Genomic DNA, 21,278 nt, shown 5'->3' on the forward strand with positions numbered 1-21,278 from the left:
GGAAGGAAGTATTACATATCATTTCCCAAATAATTTCCAGACCTATTCCTGTCTCCCCTAAACTCTGTATTTTAGGCCTCTATCCGGAAGATCTTTCCTTAAAATCCCATGAAATTAAATTGATTAATCTTTGCCTTTCCCATTCAAAACGGCTCATTGCCATGTACTGGAAGAATACATCATGTCCCCCTATTAGTCATTGGCTTAAAGAATTATCATTATGCCTAGCTTTGGAGAAGCTAACTTATAGTATCAAACATAGACTTGGTGAATTCTATGAAATTTGGGGCCTCTTCTTGCACTACCTTGAAAGCGCGGATCTACAGTCCACTCCAGACCCTTGAAACTCACTGCTTGACACTGACCTTTGTCTGATGCTCTTTTTTTCTCCAGAAGATGTTTAATTACACCCACTCATTCGCCTTAATTGAGCCTAATCGAAAAAAGTTATGAATATGCAAATAATATTTAATTTAAAAGTTTAACTATCAGACACAGGATGCCCTCTACTTAAGGTCCCCTTTCAGTTACTTTAAACGACACGCTACAGTTTTAGTGTTATAAAATCAAACTATTATACGTACTTGAAGAGGAACTGTGCACGATTTGCCCCTTAATTAAACAGGAGTAATTGTGATGGTTAAATTACTTGTTAGACTGAGGATGGACACTTTCCTTCCCACCTAGCATCTCTTGGCCAAAAACCAACCTTGCACGATCAGTGCCTCCGACTCAGTGTCCCAGATCTCGTCTCGCGAGAAACATGGACTGCTTTACACAAACACGCACAGTGATCTGTGGTCGCTTGTTAACGTTACCCTCCTCAGTAGACATCGCTCCATGGATTTCCTTTTTGACAGCTTCGTTGAAAACAAATGCACATGGCCACGAGGGGAGGGAGGAGGGTTAGCAGTGAGTTTTTACAACAGTGAAAACATGCACTCTGAAACTGTAGGGGAAGCTCCGTAGAGAAAAAAAAGCGACTAAAACAGCAGGGAAAAAAAGTGACCGGGTCTGAATAGTTCCCCTTTAAAGTCCCCCACACACCGCCCCGACGCGAACCGACGGCCATCCGACAGCTCCATCGCATATCGTCGGACAGTCGGGAGAAAGGAAGCATTGAAAGTTTTGAAACACACCGCCTCGACTACTGCCGACTACACGGCAGCGTTGAAAGAACATTTCAGTCAAAAGATTTTTTTTGCTTTAATCCATGCGAATTTGTCGATAAACTCTATTAACAAATTCAGTGGAAGTCAGTGGTTCAAAGGGTCATCTGTGAAGTATTTCAATGAATACAATAAATACTGTTGATGTCTCACTTTCACCAATTGACTAATTCATACTGGGTCATACTGGGAAATGATTGAGTCAGTTAACTGAGGGACAAAGGCAACTTCCAATCAAATATCACCATGGTTTTCCTGTTTACCATCATTCAAACTGGGCTGATCTCGCTAGGTATTTGATTTAATGGTCATGTGATAAATTGGTTGGAGAAAAAGAAAAAATTGAATTTGTAACAAACCTAAATAAAATGTGAAAATTGATGTGACAACCGTCTGTGTTTGTGAGTTAAGGATTCAAAAGGAGAACAAACTGCTTGTGTTCAACACAGTTTGAAATTTATTTGGTGCCATGTTGTCTGTTATTGTCTTACCATCTTGCCAGTTGGTGTTGGGGGAGAAGTGAAACCCATAAATGAGCTCCAGATCACTTTTAAGATGAGAAAAAAAAGAGAGAAAAAAAGAAAAGCGGGGAGAAGAAAATGCAAACAAAACACAAATCCAAACAAAACACTTCCAGCACCTGCAGCACAGACTGCACTCTGTTTCAGTCACAACTGAACGAGGTGAGATCAGGACGTTTATAGGATGACTTCATGAAGAAGAGAGGTTCACTGTTTAGATTGTATTGAGGTCAGAAGAGAGAAAAATACACAGATGAAACCGATGATGAAACCACTGATGTGTTTTTCTAATTGCTCATCTCTAGATCTCAGTGATCAGTTTCTGGAAACAGACACTGAAAAAACAAACAAAAATGTATTAATAGATACAGTTTTTGCCAATTGCTTAAACACGTTTTCCAAAAATGTAATTCTAGCAACAAAATGATACACACATGCACCATTTCAAATCACTTTCAAACTGATGTACGTACATACACAAAACACGCAAGTCTTTGCTATTTTTTAACTATTTTCTCAAACAATTCTGTGTCGAGCTCAAAAGTAGAATTTCTACAGTAATCAGCTGACAGGGTTTTTTTTGTTTTTTTTTTTGCAACAAACTTTTTCCCCCTTTTCTTTTTTTAACAATAGAATACTGTAAGTAACAGTGTCCGAAACAATTACAGTAATAGAGAAAATTATTCCTGGGAAATGTAAATTTTGTTTTGGTTACGGATGGTTATGGATCCTTCTATGTCGATCTGGCCACAAGACCTCATTTACATTGCAAAGAAATGTAGATGGTTCCTGGCTTAAACAGGGAAAATATCACCAAATCCAACCTTGAATTGACCAGACCTCAATATGCTCCCATGCCTCTTACATTGCAGAAGAGGCATGTGGACATGTGGTTGGTGATCATATCAATTCGCATCAGCGGTTTTGCATGAATTTACCTCTAAAACAACTCTGTCTTGTAACGTTCCGTTATTATCTCATAGCGTGGTGTATGTGCAGGTCACAACTTGTCCACCAGAGCGTTTTGGAGTTGTTGGATTGTGTATTTGATGAGTTTGATGAGGGAAACCAAGAAATTCATTTAGCGTCCATAGTTTAGCTCTGAGCAGCCTGCTGCTCCGCTCCGCCGTTCTAAAAACAGCTTACACCGACAAGGTAACGAACCTACTATGACTAGCGATTATGGCAATGGGCCAATTTGCCAAAATGTTGAACTATCCCTTTAAGGAGATTTATTGCATGTAACTGTTTCCAATTACCAGATGTGTTTTACGTTTTAAATAAATGATAACAACATTTTTGAGTGAAGTGTCAAATGTAGGAAACTGTGTGTAATGTTCTGCAAAAACTGTGCTTAAGAATTGTAAATAAAGTGCAAAACAGAAAATGTGTTTATGGTATGGTCACAATGTGTTTTAGCTATTGTTACAAGAAGTTTTAGTTTTGAAGCTTTGGTCTACAGTAAGCATTCTCTTTCTGGGTGTAAGCAGCTGGCAAAAACTGTAACCCACTCCAGCCCCAGCAGGGTGTGATCTAGTAACCAGTGGCACACCTACCGACCAAGTTACGAAGCCGAGAGCTGATAAAAAAAATCTACCATAGATGTTCCAGTCCATGTGCTCACTGGGGCCTGGGTTCAAAGCAGGGGCTTAATGTAATTCTCTAGCACAACAGGATCTGTATTAGTCCCAAAGAGGTCAGTGGGGTTAAGAGCTGCTAAGTAGTAGTGTTTAAATCCTTCCTAAGCTCAGCCACCACAATGCAGGGCCCCCCACACCCCACTGGACTCATTTCACCTCCGGGTGTGATCTGGACAACTGGACAGGCGACTTATACGTGCAAACCTGGTTTCTAGTGCCTGTTGAGAGACGTACTACACGTTCCCCCCAGTGAGTGTGGTTTCCCTGGGGTTTCCACTTTTGGGTTTGACTTAATTGTTTAGCGAAGCTCATTTACTTGAGCTCCAGTTTCAAAGGTTATCTTGACTCCATGGGGTGAAGATACAGTATCACTGACTAATGTGCTATTGGTTAAAGGATTGCTAAAGTGCTTCTCGGCAAACACACCGCCCGTCATGCCGAAACACACATGAGAATTTATGATTAGGAAATCATTTGATTCGTTATTTGGGAATAAAATCTGGGAGCCACATCGCACGTTTTGAGATTCAGCCGAGACGTACGATTCATCAGATGTTGGCATCAACCACAACAGCCATGATCACTGAGGTAAGAGGGATGATGACCTGATTACGGATCTACACGTTCAGGTCAGAGGACAAGGCGTCACAGTGCATTAGCAGAATCACTTTAGAACTTGACACAGTGCCCCATTAATACCTTTGTGACTGCAGGATTTGAAATGAAGATGGTAAAGCTCTATAAATACAAAACGCAACAACAAACAAAATGGGGATAGAAATTAGATTAATGTTCATAGCAGCGGGGATTATTCTATGACGCACAGTGTTTTGTGCAAGTTTTTAGACAGATAGCAGCAATCTGCATATGACAATGTCAGCCACTGGGTTGGGGCAGCAATCTAGATCAGTTTGAAGTTATCTAAATAATGACTAGTGGATTGGTGGGAAATTTAATAGATATGCAAAAATAATCTCGAAAGACTTTGGTGATGCCCTGATTTTTTTATCCAGCGCCACCAACTGGTCAACTACTGCAAGAAAATATTTCAAAACTAATTCTGTGAGATTGCGAGCTGTGAACAATACATGAGTTGGTCATTCAAATAGACTCGAACCACTGTCAACAATTCATGCCAAGGCTGACTGGGCAGAAGTCGGACAAACGAAAGTTAACTTACTCCGACAGTCAGTGACGTAATTTAAGTGTCTAGAGATGAAAAAGTATTTCTCATCTTCATATGTTTGTTTTCTGGTGTGTGGCATGAAACTTACAGCCTTTATTAGAAAAACAAGACTTCTATCGATATCTGCAGTTACGGCATTATGTTGATACGAAGATGAAAAATGTAACAAAGACAAGCACACGTTTGATTGAATTGTTTATAAAAAGCTATAATTCAGAAACTATTGATAGAATTGTTTCATGTCTGTATAAGGGTCTGTTGGATTTGAAATCACATTCAACTTCATATATTAAAATAAAATGGGAGAAGGAAGGAGGGATAAATATATCTGAGGAAGAATGGACGGCAATATGGAGGTATCAATGGATGTGTACCAGCTCGCAAAAGTGGAGGGAATTCGGCTGGAAGATCCTAATTAGATACTTTATAACACCCTCCCAGAAGTCTCACTATGATAATAACTCTCCTATCTGCTGGAGGAACTGTGGAAATCAAAGTGCAAACCACTACCATATTTTTTGGGACTGCTCTGTCTTGAGGGACTACTGGAGAGAAATACACAACGCCCTACAGGATATCTTCAAATGTGAAATACCCCTTGAGAGTAAGACTATGTTTTTTGGACACATAACTCAGGAATGGCCGAAAAGAGATAAACATTTAGTAAATATTTTGCTGGTGGCCTGTAAAAAGAGTATTACCAGAAAATGGTTATCAACGGAGAGCCCAACCATAAATATATGGATGGATATCACAATGGACATTTATAAAATGGAAAAGATAACAGCTTTTGTTAATCACAAATTGGAGAAATTTACATCATACTGGGATAACCGGGTCAAATATGTCACGCCTCATAGGCCGGATTTTATTTTCACAAACCAGTAGCTATGATGTATGAGAAAGATCACTCCCTACCAGTACATAGTTTTTTTGTTTGTTTGTTCCAGTTGTTGTTATGGTTGTAAGTTTTTCTTCTCATAACTTGGATATAAACTAAAATACTATTTCGGCATTTAGGGCAGACAACAGATGTAAGAAGTATGCTCACATGATGTATATGCTGTTAATGTCTGTTTCTGAATGTCAATAAAAAATAAATTACAAAAAAAAAAGAAACTTACAGCCTTGTAGACTAATTCCAAGATGTTTGGTGTTATTATGTTTTAGTAAAACATGGACTGAGATGAAATAGTTTTGATTAACATGTGGTGTAAATTTACCATTATGTTTACATGTGTTAAATGAAAATAAAGTGTTTGGTAAAGTGTCCATCTTCAGACAGGAGGACACTTGTTTCCTCCAAAGACCTTTTCAGAATACTGGTCTAAGTTGCATCCCCTATGGTGATGATTGTTTACCCAGTGCAGATTTACCTTGGATGAACCAAAGTATTTGGCTGCGGGTAGACGTGGGCGAGAGAGAAAGAAAGAGGGAGAGAGACACAGAGCGAGAGAGAGAGACACAGAGCAGTGTGAGCGATCTGAGCAGGCTGAGCAGCAAGAGGTTGATTTATAATTAGAGTGAATGTCTGTTCAATACCCCTGCTGTTCTGGTGATGGCTCCATTGCATAGAGAGGCAGCTTTGCTGCTGTGAACTTAATTTGAATTCTGAAGCACCACACATCTTCCAGCATTTACGGATAGCCCTGCACGTCTTGGATGATGAAGACTTTGAGCAACATTTTCATTTTTGGATGCACTACACTACGTCTTGGCTGTGACAGTCACGTGTAGCAATATCAAATCTAAAAAACAGCCTGTCTAAAGGGATTTAAATGGATTTAAATGGACACATTTATTTATGAAAAGCACTGTGGGGCAAAAAGCTAAACGACATCAGAGTTTACACTCCTGCAGACCGTAATATCAGGGATCATGTTAAAGATAGAGTGAGTCCATATTGTTTTGGTCAATACAATGTATGTTTATTGTTATTTCCTGTTTGGTGAAGCGTGGTGAAATCTTGGTCAAATATGTTCTGCTGTAGATAAACCAATATACAAGTATTCTGACACATTTTGCAGCCAGATACCTAAATAAAGAAAATATTTTTTCTCCTTCATCAATCATAATTTTCGAGATCTATGCTGTGACACAACCCTGTCAGTGAGCTCTGCAGGCTGAGGTTGAGTTCAACACCACTGAAAATGTATTTCAAGTGTCATAGGAAGGATCTGAAACTTTCATCAATGTGATATTTTTTTACTTTTAGTTCAAATTTGCATTACTTTTTTATTCATCATCTTGGTGTACTGAAAGTTGATTGATGAGGCAAAAATTATAATCAGTATAAGGCTGCAATGTAACATGTGAAAAATATCAGGAGGTGTGAAAGCACGAAACTCATCTTCATAAGAAAAACAAGGTACATAGATACTGCACTAGAGCCCCAATATTCACAATCAACTATTGAAGTTACAAACTTAAGTTTATCGTATTCAATTTACACATCATTGATGCCAAGTCATGTAAACATAACAGCATCTTAAGACACTCATCTGATTCACGAAGCATCATTGTGACACTACTGGAAGACAGCTAAAGAACAAGGACCATGTGGAACTGATTTACACACTATGACTGTTTTTATGACTATTTGGTAACTGCTGGCCTATAAAGAAAAAAGCTTTGGCACATTGACATGTAAATAATTTACATTCAAACTACAGAATCAGTGTCAGGAAAAACATTTTGAGTAAGCAGAGATGTCAAGAGAAGCACATGCTGGCATTTAGGGGACAAGGATTGCTGCCAATATGAAGATATTACTTGGCAGTCTTGACAGTAGAATTTACACACTGTGTTAAAGACAATTAGTTGATTTGATGTGTTTTGATGTTTTCAAGGTTTAAACTGTAAAACAGCCTTTGGAATTAAAATGTCTATAGTCTGACCTAACTTTGAATAATGATGATATAGAAACTAACTTTAACAATCACATTTACCAATGTTTTCCAAGGACGTGCACATACAGCTGGAGTAACCAAAAGAAACAAGGAAGGCAACATAGGTGCGTTTCCATTACCCCTAGAAATGCGCAAAACCTAAATATCGCAATAAAAAACTGGTGATGGAAACGCAGACATTTCGAAAAACCTCTCTAATATCGCTAAAAAGTTTTTACGCTCTCATGAGGTGGTTTTTCAGACGTATCGATATAAACGTGTATCGCAAAAGTGCTATGGAAACACTTTTTTCGCATTTACATGTCGACGGAGTTGTGTGTGTCCAGCTGGGTTGGTTTATGTGACTGGATGGACAACATGTTTTTGGGCATGCATTGCTGACCTGGGCATTGTTTCTCAATGAATTAGAAAAACCTTTCCTATCATTCCCCTTTCCCGTGCATGGTTGAAGGAGATTGGCTCGCATCGACGCTCCACTCCCACCTGCGCCGAAATGTCACCTCCAGTCACATAAACCAACCCGGGTGTGTGCACACAACCACCGTATATAGTTGTCAGCACCTCATCAACGTTGGTGTCCCTTATTTTTGTGGCCGCTGCCAGTGCCACACGGGCTTTGCCTTTCGGCAATCAAGCACTGTTTTTGTCTTTGCAAAAACAATAACAGCAGGAGCTGTAGGCAGCTGAGATCGCTGTACCGTCACCACGGAAACGCAAGGCGAGAATTACGGGATATCGTGAGACTAGATTACGGTTAAAACAACTTCCAATGGAAACACCTGCAAATAGCAATTGTACTTTTTCAAAATTTCAGAAATATTGCTTTTATTTTGTGAAAATCTGTAATGGAAATGCACCTACAGAAACTTCTAAACACTATAAAAAATATAATAAACATACTCAGGTAAAATTAAAGATATTTAAAATTACAAGTACACAAAAAACCTACTCGATTACATTAACGTGAGTAAATGTAATTCATTACTTTCCACCTCTGAGGGCAACTCATCAGGATACACCAATGTCAAAATGTATCAAGCTGACTTAAGCTGCTGCACTTCAACTTCTTTTCAACGCTCTGTCTGTATGTGTACAGAATACAGATCCTATTCAATTTTAACCAACCTGGTGTGGACATTAAACAATCACACCTGGAGACACTGTGTGTATACAGGTATTTGCTTGCAGCATCATATCCAACAGCTGTCTATGACCATGCTGGATTTTATGAGGAGTTAACTGCCAGTTGTTCTCATTAATTTGACATCAACATACAAAACACCTAAAAAAAACACATACAACACATGTTAGGCTGGAAAGGAGTTGTAATCACCAGCTCTCCCAATCTCTATACCACCCAAGAGGTTTGTCTGTTACATACAGTCTTTTTTCCTAAACTATACTTGCAAAAAAATGTACACTTGCAAGTAGTCATAATAGGTTTCTGCATGTTTCTGTTTGCACTGGGGCAAGAGTTTGACTTATAAACACAGCACATATACATTCTCTGTCATGTGGCTGTGGGAGTTTACTGCTGAGGTTCAGGGAAGTATAGTAAAGAATGTGTGTATCCATCTATGCAGTCTGAAACGTTTTCTTCAAAGAGATGTATAAACACTTAATAACTATACACAACATGAAAAAGGACAGTTGGTGATGGATGAACTTTCCAACCTTCCCATCATTAGGCGTCTCAAATTTGATTCAATCTCCAGGATATTTGGCCTATAAAAGAAAATTGAACCCTTTTGCACCTCATAAAACGCACAAATGAACCCACTTTCTCATATTTCAGAGGAAACTGCAGATTATGGAGGGGCATCAACATAGTTGTTGTGCAACCCAAGCTTTCAGCTCAACTTTGTGAAACTGTCAGTATGCCAAGCCATAGGATGCGGATGTATATAACTCCACAAACGTGGTCATTACAGAGGTGTCGGTGTGAACATACTGCCTTCTCATTAATGTGAAAATTAAAAGATCAAGCCACTAAGCTCCTATATCCAAGCAATATTCATAAAGCACATGAATTATACACCTTATGATGTGAAACATAGATGTCTCGTAAAGTTTGCAGCCCCCTGTATGATTACAGATCAGTGATCAATGGCTGTCAGTAACTTTCAAATACTCGCTCCTTTAACATTCTGTTCATCGCAGGCTTGAAATTGATGGGGAAGATGGGTGAAAGATGTGAGAGGCTGAATGCAAAATATGCACAGACTCAAACTTATTTACCATATGGAGAGATCAGTGGGAGCCATGAATGCAATAAAAGCAGATATGTCAGAAAAACAGGTTGTGTGTGGGAGGAGTGCATGCCAGATGAGCATTAGTTAGTATGTTGGACATTTTCTCAATCACTGGTAAAAAAAAAAAAAAAGTTGACAAAGAGGCTAATCATTTCAACTACTACTGATGTTTTTTTCAGGTTGTAACATACAAAGCTCCATCAGCATTGTAACATAATTATCAAAATAAAAGTAATAAAACAAATATTACATTTATAAAAAATGTAATAACCTTTCCCCTGGACACATCTCACCATGGGATCCTACAAATTATACTATTTCTAATTCTGATACTTTGACTCTATTCTCATTAGCCCACTTCGCACATCGCGACGTGAACCGCAAGGACTGTGATTGGTCCGCTCAGAACGTCAGTGTGGTAAATTCACCCATTCAGCCTCGACTGGTCGGACAGACCACCTCCGCAAACATCTTCTTCATTATGCACTTGTTTTGGTATTGTCCAGAAGTTGCTTTTTTTTGGCATTATGTGGCAATTTGGTTATGTGACCAAGGACTTGTTTTGTTATTATCTCCCATTAAAGCAGAAGTAAGTGGTCCGGTCGTTTTCGCTAATGCTGCGTTCCAGGCAGACTTTTGAAATCGTAAATTACAGCTTCAAGTCACAACTTACGACTTTGTAGCGTTCCAGGCAACCCACTCGTGTTTTTCCGACCTGTTTTACCGGTGAAAGTCACTATAACGGCCACTCGGCTAACTTCCGACCGGTGAACTCGTACCAGATCGAACTGGTACCACTTCACGGTCGGAAAAATACGAGTTTCCTTGAACGCACCATAACAGTCCTCGTCCCTACGTCGCCACATTCACGGCGTTCCTTGGCTGCACACACAGCCCTGCATGCCGTTCTCTCTCCTCATTGGATAAAAACTGTAGGATACGATAAATGTTTTCTCCTCGGCTCAGAGCAGAGCAGAGTGACTGACAGACCCGTGTTTCAGTCCAAACACTCTATGTAAGTGATTGCTGTCGGAAGATATAACTATTTAAGACTTATATTAACACAAATATATCACTTACTTCTGCTTTAATTTGAGATATTTTATATCATTTATTAAACATCATTATTTACTAACAAAGATATTGCCAAAAAACAAGAAAAATAATGCAGAGAGAAAAAGATGGGAAATCCTCGCAATAACAAAAACTTGGGATGAAGATTCAATATAGTTTATTGTTTTGTATGTTTTTGTTTTTGGGATTGTTGTTGTTTCTTTTATGGTGGCTGTAGAGTGAATTATTTAATCTTTTATTTATTGAGTTATGATATGAATTAATGGTGCGTGTAAAATATGTAGTATGCACTTACTGATTATATGTTTTGATTATTTTATGCTGTTAAATGTAGGTTCCTTTTTTTTTTTTTTTTTGTATTTTGTCCTCCTTTATGTTTTATGGTGCTGATGGGTTTTTATGTTACTGCCACCTAATTATTGTGTATTTTTTCTTTTCTTAGAATGGAAAAAAAAGAAAAAAAGGAAAGAAAAAAAATGAGAAAGAAAGAAAGACAAAAAAAAAGGTCCCCATTAGGGGGGGTGGTGGTGGGATTTAAAAAAAGAAGAAAAAAAAACATCTTCTTCATCGCCTGCGTTTCAACATTGCAATAAAAGCGTTTGTTTTTCAGTTGCCATTGTTTACTGTGACCGGAAGTTTACTGTTCCCTGACGAAAACCAAGGAATCCGATATGAGCCCCCCGAAACCACACAAAGACACAGCCACACCCCCCTAGCGGTTTGGCGGTAAATTGCAGAGCAACGCGCTCCTTCGACGCAGAACTTCGAATGCTAAATGACGGCGCAGGGTCGACGCCGTAGCTCCGCCGTCGCCGCAACAACTATTCATTATATTGACATATACCATTGCTGAATTGAATATGGTTTCCAAGTAGTAAAAACATCTTATCTTTTAGTTTTTTCCCCCAGTTGAAATCTATTAACCTAACATTAAGGAAAAAGGTTGTTCAAAGTGTTTGAGGCCCCAAATAAAAAATAATCTTTTTATGTTGTGTTATTCTGTTGGTCCTGTCTGAACGTCATCCACTTTAAATGAATTTTAGATCAAGACTCAGAGACCTTAAACAAGATGCATTCACCACAATAACTATAAATTATTACAGGGATATAATACATAAAATGTGTGGCAATGTGTTAAATATGTGAAAGTGTTTCAGCCACACGTCACCATGACTGAACTATAGAACACATGATGTACTCTGAGGGAGTAGTTTTGGTTTCATGATCACAGGAATGTGTCCATACAAGGACATCTACAGTATATGCCACCATTACAGCATATGATGATTCATATTCCATTCAGCCATAGGTTACATATGTAGTATGTTAAAGGACAAACATTATTGTAAATAATGTAAATATTGTCCATGTTAAGCCATCTCAAATGTACATCTCATAAGGTCTACCTCCATGGTTCTCCAAACAGTTCACTCTTCCAGGCTGTAAATCAAGCATAAATAAAGCAAAGTGTTAAACCTCGCAGACAGCGCAAAGAGGTTCAGTTACCACTGATGTAAACATTAATGGCAAAGAAATGACCTGAACCATTGCGAATGCACTATGAGGGTGTGTGTCTCCTGGGATTTTGGCCCCACAGTGTATAGAGTACTAAAAAAGTTGTAAACAATGATTCATCCTGTCTTCCAAAAGGTCCTGTTCAGTGTGAGAGGTCAGAGGTGGGGTGAGTTCAAGCTCACAGTGCAAGGTGTTCTTTTATTAAAATTATCCATCATTTGCTTTAAGAAGTGTTTATCGGAGAGAAGATTATTTGCCAATTCATCTTCACACAACCTATTAACCACCTCTGGAGCTGTACTGTATGTATTTTCCTTATTAATCAATATAGGAAAATGTACAAATGGCTTATCTGCTACTAGCAAGATCTAACGCTAAATTGTAGCTGTAGCCTTGTTTCAACAACAGGTGAATGAGTTAAAGTGGATGAGCAGGATCACTCTGAGCTCCGAGTTAACCTCTACATCACCCCCAGCTGTGAGTTACCCTCCACATGCCTCGGAGCTGCCACCCACACTGTCTTTCTATTATTGTTGAGATTTTGAGTGTCAAGTTCTGGTGACTGACAAATGTGGGTAAAAATGACAGAAATTAAGGACTATATCGAATCCTCTTGTAAACACAGGAGAAATGTGTTTCTACTTTGTTCTGCTCTGATCTGAATGCTGGGTGTCTTGGTTGTTGCCACAGTGCATGAACCCGTGGAGCAAACTGTAAAAATATTAATTCATTGAGGATTTAGCTTTGCTAAGTCTTTTTTTCAGTTCATGTTCCATGCAGTACATCTCATGCAAACAAAACTGACAATCCTGGTAAAATCGATGGTTAAAAAATCCCATCCTATCTTTTTATTCCACCATGTTTCTATTTTGCACTGCATCTAAGCAGACTTCTCTCACCATATCCACGCAAACCTTACCCTCTAGGTGGCACCCATGAATGTACACTGCTGGGGCTCCACAAACAAGCCTTAAGTAAATAACTCAGCTCAGCCTTCATACATGAATTATCCAGATTACAATGTTGATGATTTGACATGAGTCTGGATTTATTGATTCTTCACAGCAGATTAAACTCCTCTGGACACTGTTGTCGGAGCAACAAGACAGTCCTGACTCCTGAAACCCAAACCTGCAACAGAGCAGCTTATTGTGTAGGTAGTGGGATTCAGTAACTAAAGTTTCATGGTGAAGAAAACTAAATAAAAGTCATATAATAAAGACAAATTTGACTAAAGGACTATTAAGATAAGAACTGAATAATTTGACAACTTTTGAAGATTGCTCATTGCAGAATGAAATAACACCAGTCACAATCAAGGGTTGCGTTGACCGAATATTCTCCATCATTGACAGGTTTTTTAAACCGTAGACAGAAAAATCTGAAGGCTATCGCTCATTTTAACAAATTGCAATCAACACCCATGTCCAGTTGTTGGCGAGTGCGCATATAAATTAGCTACTGTCTAGTCATGACCTCGTTGGCTGCATGCGGCAAAATGTCACAGTTGTCAGAACTTAGTTGATCATGTATCTCTATGTTTACAGATACTGTAAGTGTTGATGTTGTTAGCGGGCACTAGCTAGCCGTCACGATAGTGGGCAGGCTGAGCTTCGGTAACATCACTGTGCTGGCTCCCATTGTCTAAATATTTCCTGCGGTCAAAGTGGCGTGAGCGGCCCTTAATGTCTTTATATGTTCATGGTGAACACATGTAGCTAAGTGATGGCACAGTGTGGATGCCTCTGTTATAAATGCACAATGCTGTTATAAATGCACAATTTTCTGATCTTTATCATTTTAAAACAAAAATTAGATTATGACAGGATTTTATGACCCTGTCAGTCAAAATGACGGACAACAAAAAAGTCTAGTGCAACTTCTGGTGACAGTGCAGAAACAGATATGAGATGAGACTTGAGTCTATGTATCTATTGTACATTTGCACAAGGAGAGGTTTTGCAACATATGCAACCATATGCAATTTCCACTCAATTTATCAGCAGTCAATCTTGTGAATGCTGATCAACATTTAAAGAGGAACTAAGCAGGATTTCTCCCGTGGCTATGCTACATTTTTGCCTTAATTAAAAAGCTCCGGAGTAATGATGATCGTTAACTACATGACTTGTGACTTATTACGAGTGAGACGGGGGCTCTCTGCCTTCCACCTGGCGTCTCACAGCTGAAAACCAAACTTGCAACATCAGTGTAAGTTACTCGTTCTCCGCCCCAGTGTCCCAGCTCTCGTCTCTGCACACCGCAACACGAACGCGCTCTTTAACTCGTAATATTTTGTTTATGATGGTTAAGACTACACAAACCGTAACATTGTTTATATTATGTAACGTTTCATTTCATTGATTTTTCGCCGGCTTTGTTGTAAACAAATGCACAGGGCTGAGAGCAGCATAACCAGAACAGCGGAAAAGCGAGTGGACTTGCATAGTTCCCCTTTAAACACCAGTCGACCAGTTTTCAAGAGCAACAATCAACCCTCAAACTGCATCCAAGATGCCACATTAGCTCAGAACAATGACAGCATGTTAGTTTCAACTACTTGCGTCACATTTGAAGAAAAGATCCCTGGTGTCTCACAGGAGCAAAACATGAAACTGAAAAATCTCCAGATGGTCAACTTCCTGAAGAGGCCTTTAATACACTACGTGGCTTCACCAAGGAAAGTGTCCAGCCAACATGATAAGCCACCCAGATCCTGATATATCATCTCATCAGACTATTCACTAACCCTTTTTTGTGTACTGATTTTAGCAGACAGATCATCCTGAAACTGAGTCTGCTAAACCGAATTGCCCCTTGGGGATAAATAAAGTTGTCTGAACTGAACTGAACTGAACTGTCCAGGCTCTAATTTGGGAATACATCACCACTTAGCTATATGGACATTTTGTTGCTGTGTAGCCATTGAAGTATTGTAGAGTTGTGATGTAATTTCAGTCTGTCTCCTTGCAAAGAACAGATTTATTGTGAGGAAATACATGTCATATAGAGTTGATATTTGGCAGCATTTGGCGCAAACCAAAGCTCAGCAAAGCAAACATTTGGGAGTGATGATTATAAGGTTAAAGTTGGCGTTGGCATGAGTGCAACCAAGTGTGGTGGCAGCTTTCACCACAGAGAAAGAGCTCAGTAGTTTATGACATGAAGTTTAAAGAAAGTTGACCGTCAACTCGCATTCAGGTTCTCAGTAGATCAGAAAGTACGGATAAAATTATGTAAACATGACTACCTGTCCTTTAGTCCTGTATCCAGTAGACATGTTGAGTTTCCCATTAAGCTAGTATTATGACAGCAGTCATATTTGCACATCGTCAATGTCAATATTAAACTCCTCTAGAGACCTAGGATTTTAGTGTAAACAGGAAATGGAGGGAAATGTGCCCAAGAACAAATCAAGCCATAACAGTCAAAACACTGTTGAAACATCACCACTAATCAGCAGCACCATGAGCGCATCAGACTGTGAGCCAAACAACAAGCATCAGAAACCTGATCTCAGACACGACAAGAAAATTACTTAATTCACAGCTAACACCAAAACAAATAAACAAGCCTGTTGCCTCCTAGGTAATTCATGTTGGCAGTAACGTTGAAGCACATATAAGACATTAGCTCCTAGCAGGAATGTTAGCATTAGCAGCTAATACGAGAAAACGTTGTAAAACCAGCTCCACTCCCGATCTGATGGTTTGAGGCCGAGAACTGATGTGAGGAGCTACGAACGAACGAAGTTAAAGGATAACAACAGCGGGAGAATATTTTTCCACTCACAAAGTCGTCTTGAAGCCAGGCGATCTTTCAGGTGAGCTTCAAGATAAGGTACTTGCAATGTAGTAGGCAACCTAGCAACAGAAAAGAGTGAGTGTGACAGTGATCATCAGCGTCATTTAAATATCCTAACATACTGAAAAGTGTGTGTTGGATACAGGTGACATTCCTGAGTCCTGACACTATTAGGCATAGAAAGCTAAAATGGATTCAGCCCTGTGATAAATCCTGGACAAAAGACACAAAAAATAAAGAATTCAAAATGGTCAAAAACTGGTGGAAGTATTCAAGTACATTTACCACATAGGCTACTTAGTAAAATGTTTAAGTATGTGTGCGTTACATGTAACATTGTAAAAAGTAAATATTGTATCTTTCAATGTGACTTTGCAGATTCAGACTTAAGAGATAGAAAATATAATGTGTTTAAAGTGTTTGGTTGACATAAGACTTTATGGTTACACTTTTATAATGCAGCAGCTGCTTAGAGAGTAAGTGTGTGTTGTATCAATCATGCACCAATAAAATACTAATCGTTTTCCCTGCTGATACGTAGCTACAGTAAAAGAAGCAAGCAAAGCAATGCAACCAGAGAAATTATAAGACAAAACATTGGGCATGAACACAGATTAAAAATAAAAATGTAAGTAATGCAAATTGCCAGTTGCATCAGTAGGCTAAGTGGGGAATAAGTCAGCCATGTGTAAAAAAAAAAAAAAAAAAAAAAAAAAAAGAAGAATCCACGTGTTGCAATATGGGCATATGTGAGTAATTATAATCCAATTAATTATAAAATACCATATTCTGAAATGTGCCATTCGGCTTAATGAGAACTTTTAATTCTTCTGAGTATAATTTGCTGCTCAGAAATTCTACGCTGTGATATTAGTGCACATAGAGTAACACTTGTGATTGTAGCCTTGAATGAAGGAAGGATTTCTTGTACAAACAGGCTACACTGCATTTAGCTAGGTCTATCCCAAAAATAACAAAACAAGAAAGGCCAGGGAGGGTCATTCATCTTTTTTTTGAGTGGTCACAATGTTTTAAGTCTCACGTTTGATAAAAGCTCAACCCATTCTTTAAAATGTATGAGAGCACAGGCAAAAGGGCAGTTTTAGTTTTAGAAACGATTTCTATCATTATCATCCTCCAAACGCACACACTGAACTGGGCCAGACCAAGAGAAACACACCTGACATCTAAAGCTGAATTGAAACTCACGTGACAGACGAGACTTCAGAAGAACGACAAATGTGGAGGATTATCCGTGTCGTCAGCTGGACGTCCTTGCGTAAATTCCTTAATGAAGCGAAAAACAAACAAACAGAAAAATGACACCTGGCCATAGCACCTGGCTCAGAAATTCCGTGGGCGTGGCCTATACGGTTTGCCGCCTAAAGTAGGCTACGCAACGTCCGGTTGGTGACGTTCCCCAGTCTGCTCCATGGATGTATTACCGGTAGGCTATTATAGGATTATTATAATGGATTCATGGTCTGCTCGCGCTTAATTGTGGATATTTCCGTAGTTGGTCCGGGTTTTGCCCAAAATCTTCTATCGTCTTGTGTGGGTTTATGTAGCCTAATTGAACCATAGACTCCCATATTTGAACACATTGAGTGATTTGTCAAACACAACCACTACTTTCCTGTCTGATCAAGAGACTCCTTTCAGCAGCTTTATGACCCAACAATAGACACAGATTTGTTTTTGATGCTGTGCAGTTTAGTCAGCACAGATGCCTTTTAAATGAAATGGGTAGACAGTTGTGGTAGGCTTAATGTTAAAATGGATGGATGGAAAATGAGTGGAATCATATTAAATTGCATTAGAGAGAAGTGCAATGGTGTTGTCTGACACCGTTGGCATCCACTTTGCACTGAAGTGGTTTATAAGCATGCAACACCAGACCAGTGCAGTTCATTACATTATCATCTGAAGTTGGTAGAACCCCCTGTGAAGGATATTGTTACCTACAGGACAAGTAAAAAATTAAAGACCAACCACAAACAAATAGCCTACACTAAACCACGTCATCCTGCAGGGGGGGAAATGCGCCTGTGTTTATCAGTTGTTTTCAGACCTCTACATTCCTGATTGAAGATAATGAGATGAGGCACATCACTTGAAAATGAGGAATGAACTCTTCTCCATTCCCAGAAAATGAGACAGAGAGAGATGCAGGGCCGCGAGAGTCTCTGAAACAGCTGATTAGATTACCCTGCGGGGGCTGTGGCGAGGCTTTAGGCTGCGGCTGCCACCCCGCCACTCACCTCAGCTGCCCTTTTCCTCCATCTCTCATCTTCCATGCTTCCCAGGGCTCGTGCGCCAGTCCCTGCAGAGTAACACCTCCCCCTGTAGGAGCAAGGCAGGACTTCATCCAAGAAGCCTCAAACGTGTGGCTGCATCTTATGAAGGCTTCTGAGATTACTAAACCGCATAGGCACATGTTTTCAGTGGACTCTGGAGCGTGCACAAAAGTCAGGTGAACAAACATTTTCAAGTTTTATAAGAGTCACTGCCAATCAATGTCAAGTGCATCCAGATGTCTGATGTCCTATTTAAATATAGCATTGGCAGTACATGTTCAGGAAACATCAGCTGAGCAGAGTCCAGAGATGATGTAGCTATACTAGTCATTATTCAGCCATAGAGGCATTTAGATGTAGCGTATAATGAGTCTTTATGACTGTATCATTTTCTATTTTACTCCTGTCGTAAGGAATACGAGGCAACAAACACATAAACATTACTGTCTAGTCTGTCCCATAAATACAGAGTTAAGCAATCCCTCAGACAGTGAATTGTGAAATGAAAAGCTGCAGTGTGTCTGCTGCTTGTGGGAAGCACCAAATGCCTCAAATGTTAAAGATCTATGTGAACTCCAAACCAGCCTCCATCATAACATGTAATTGTTCTGATGCCTGTTTGAAAGGATTGCTGGCCCTGACGTGCATTTAGTTGATGGTCCACAGACCTTTGAATTAGAGAGCACAACAGAAACGATAAAGCTTCTGTTCCATGTAGATTTGTAAATTTAGCATGTGACTCTAACTGTATATGATTAGAATAAGAGACAGATTTTGTCTTGTCCTTGTAGGACGGCGATCCTGGACACATTTCATGTGACTGTGTTGTCCCTGAAATACCTTTTCTCTCCCTGCTGTCACCTTTGAAATGAATTATTTCTCTCTCTAGCTCAGAAGGGAGGCAGGGTGAAATGGTGTAAGATTAACTGTTTGCCCCAAAAATGAAGTTACTGACATGAACAGGCAGGCCAATGTTGCACTACACATTTCATTTGATTTGTGCTCTGTCTGCCACCTATATATAGAGAAACATGGGAAAACTCCTCTTGAGACAGACTCTTTCCCAGTGTGTTTCCTGTTATAAAATGTTCAGATTTTGTGTTCCATTTCTATTTATTGCACTTCTGGGTTGTTGTTTTTTTCCCTCAGAAAATCAGTTATCTATTTTTGATTTACTAATAGAATCCATCTTGTGGTTCATGTTAGTCTGATATCACTGGATTACTGTAATTCACATAGACTTTTCCCACCACACTTCCTTTTATAATACAGCTTTCTTCAGAGTTAGACATCAACAGCCTTGAACAAACTGTGGAAAAGAAGACCAAAAAACAAAAACAAAAACATTTCTTGTCTTAAATTTATTGCAAATTTAGTATCTCTGGGTGGCGAACTGTTGGCTGAACACAACCCGGTATTTTAAGATGTTGATTATGAAAATAATCTTTGGCTGTAGTTATGGTAAAATCTGGTTAGTGTTCTTCCTCTCTCTAGATAGATAGATAGATAGATAGATAGATAGATAGATAGATAGATAGATAGATAGATAGATAGATAGATAGATAGATAGATAGATAGATAGATAGATAGATAGATAGATAGATAGATAGATAGATAGATAGATAGATAGATAGATAGATAGATAGATAGATAATCTCCTCCACAAAAGGCACTCACCGGATACTGAGGCTCATACAATAGTGAGGGGATGTAACATTTTGTCTGGCCGTGACTGTTTCTGGCAGCCTGTGATGTTCCAGATGGTGGCAGGTTTCCCTTCCAGCAGTCTGTCAGTCTTGGCACTGAGCCACCTGTGAGTCAGGTAGGGCAGGTGAGGACAGCTTGGCAGCAGTACACTGCGATACACATGCCCAGGAGATGCTCTGGGATTTGAGAGAGCAGGCTGGTCTCTGACCTGGATCAGTAAGAATTAATTTCGGCATTGCCTTTGTTTCACCAACACATTACATAAACTACAAAGTCAGTTTGTGTAATGTTACATTCCTTTAAGATGTAAGGTAGTATAGAAGCATGCTCGGTGCTATAGGCTTTTCATGTTGTGTGTTCTGCTTTTCAACTCATATTACCTAACTGTGGGATTTAGGTGTCAGAAAGGTGGTATCTTTGTTATTTTTTTCTGCAGTGATTGTCCTGCAGAAAAGACCATACATTTATAATGGTTAAGTGAACAGCCAGACTCTGACATTCATGCTGGCAGATATCCAAGTGCAGCACATATCCGATAATAGGTCATGGCGGGTTATGTTACCAATATAAATGTCAAGAGAAGCAGACATCACAGCCGTGACCTGCAGAAGTTATTTTCTCACAGCCCAGTTCAGAGCGCCGAGACACTTGATAAGCAAACAGTGTGACACCCTGGCTGCCGGTTCATTTCAGGTCGTGGTTAACATGCGTAACGCCAGACAGGGAGAAATTGCTTTGATAATCTTTCATTATTACTGAGGTCACGGCACATTAAAGTGTTCTACTTAGAGCAGATTGGCAGCTGTGGTTCCACGTCTGATTGTCTAACAGGGTGCAGAGGAGCATCAAGGAGCGTGACCTAAAAACATTTGGTATGACACTTAAGCTTTTTTCATTTAATGTTATAATCTGACCATATACTAATGTAATATATACAGAATGTGCATATTAGGCTACAATAATTACAATTTCTACATTTCTACTTTTGTATAACCTGGATATAATCTTGCTGTCTTATATTTCTGTTACTGCACCATCTCCAGTCAGTGGGATGTTTTTATATTTTAACATGTGTTGTATCACAAATGCACTGTACATATAAGCATACAGAATACATCTGCTCCTATCTTATTCTTAGCCTTACTCTATATAATGCTGTCTTGGCCACATCTCTCTTGCAACCTAATAGGAGTTGCCAAATTAG

This window comes from Trachurus trachurus (assembly GCF_905171665.1).
Source record: "Trachurus trachurus genome assembly, chromosome: 22".
NCBI classification, from domain to species: Eukaryota; Metazoa; Chordata; class Actinopteri; order Carangiformes; family Carangidae; genus Trachurus; species Trachurus trachurus.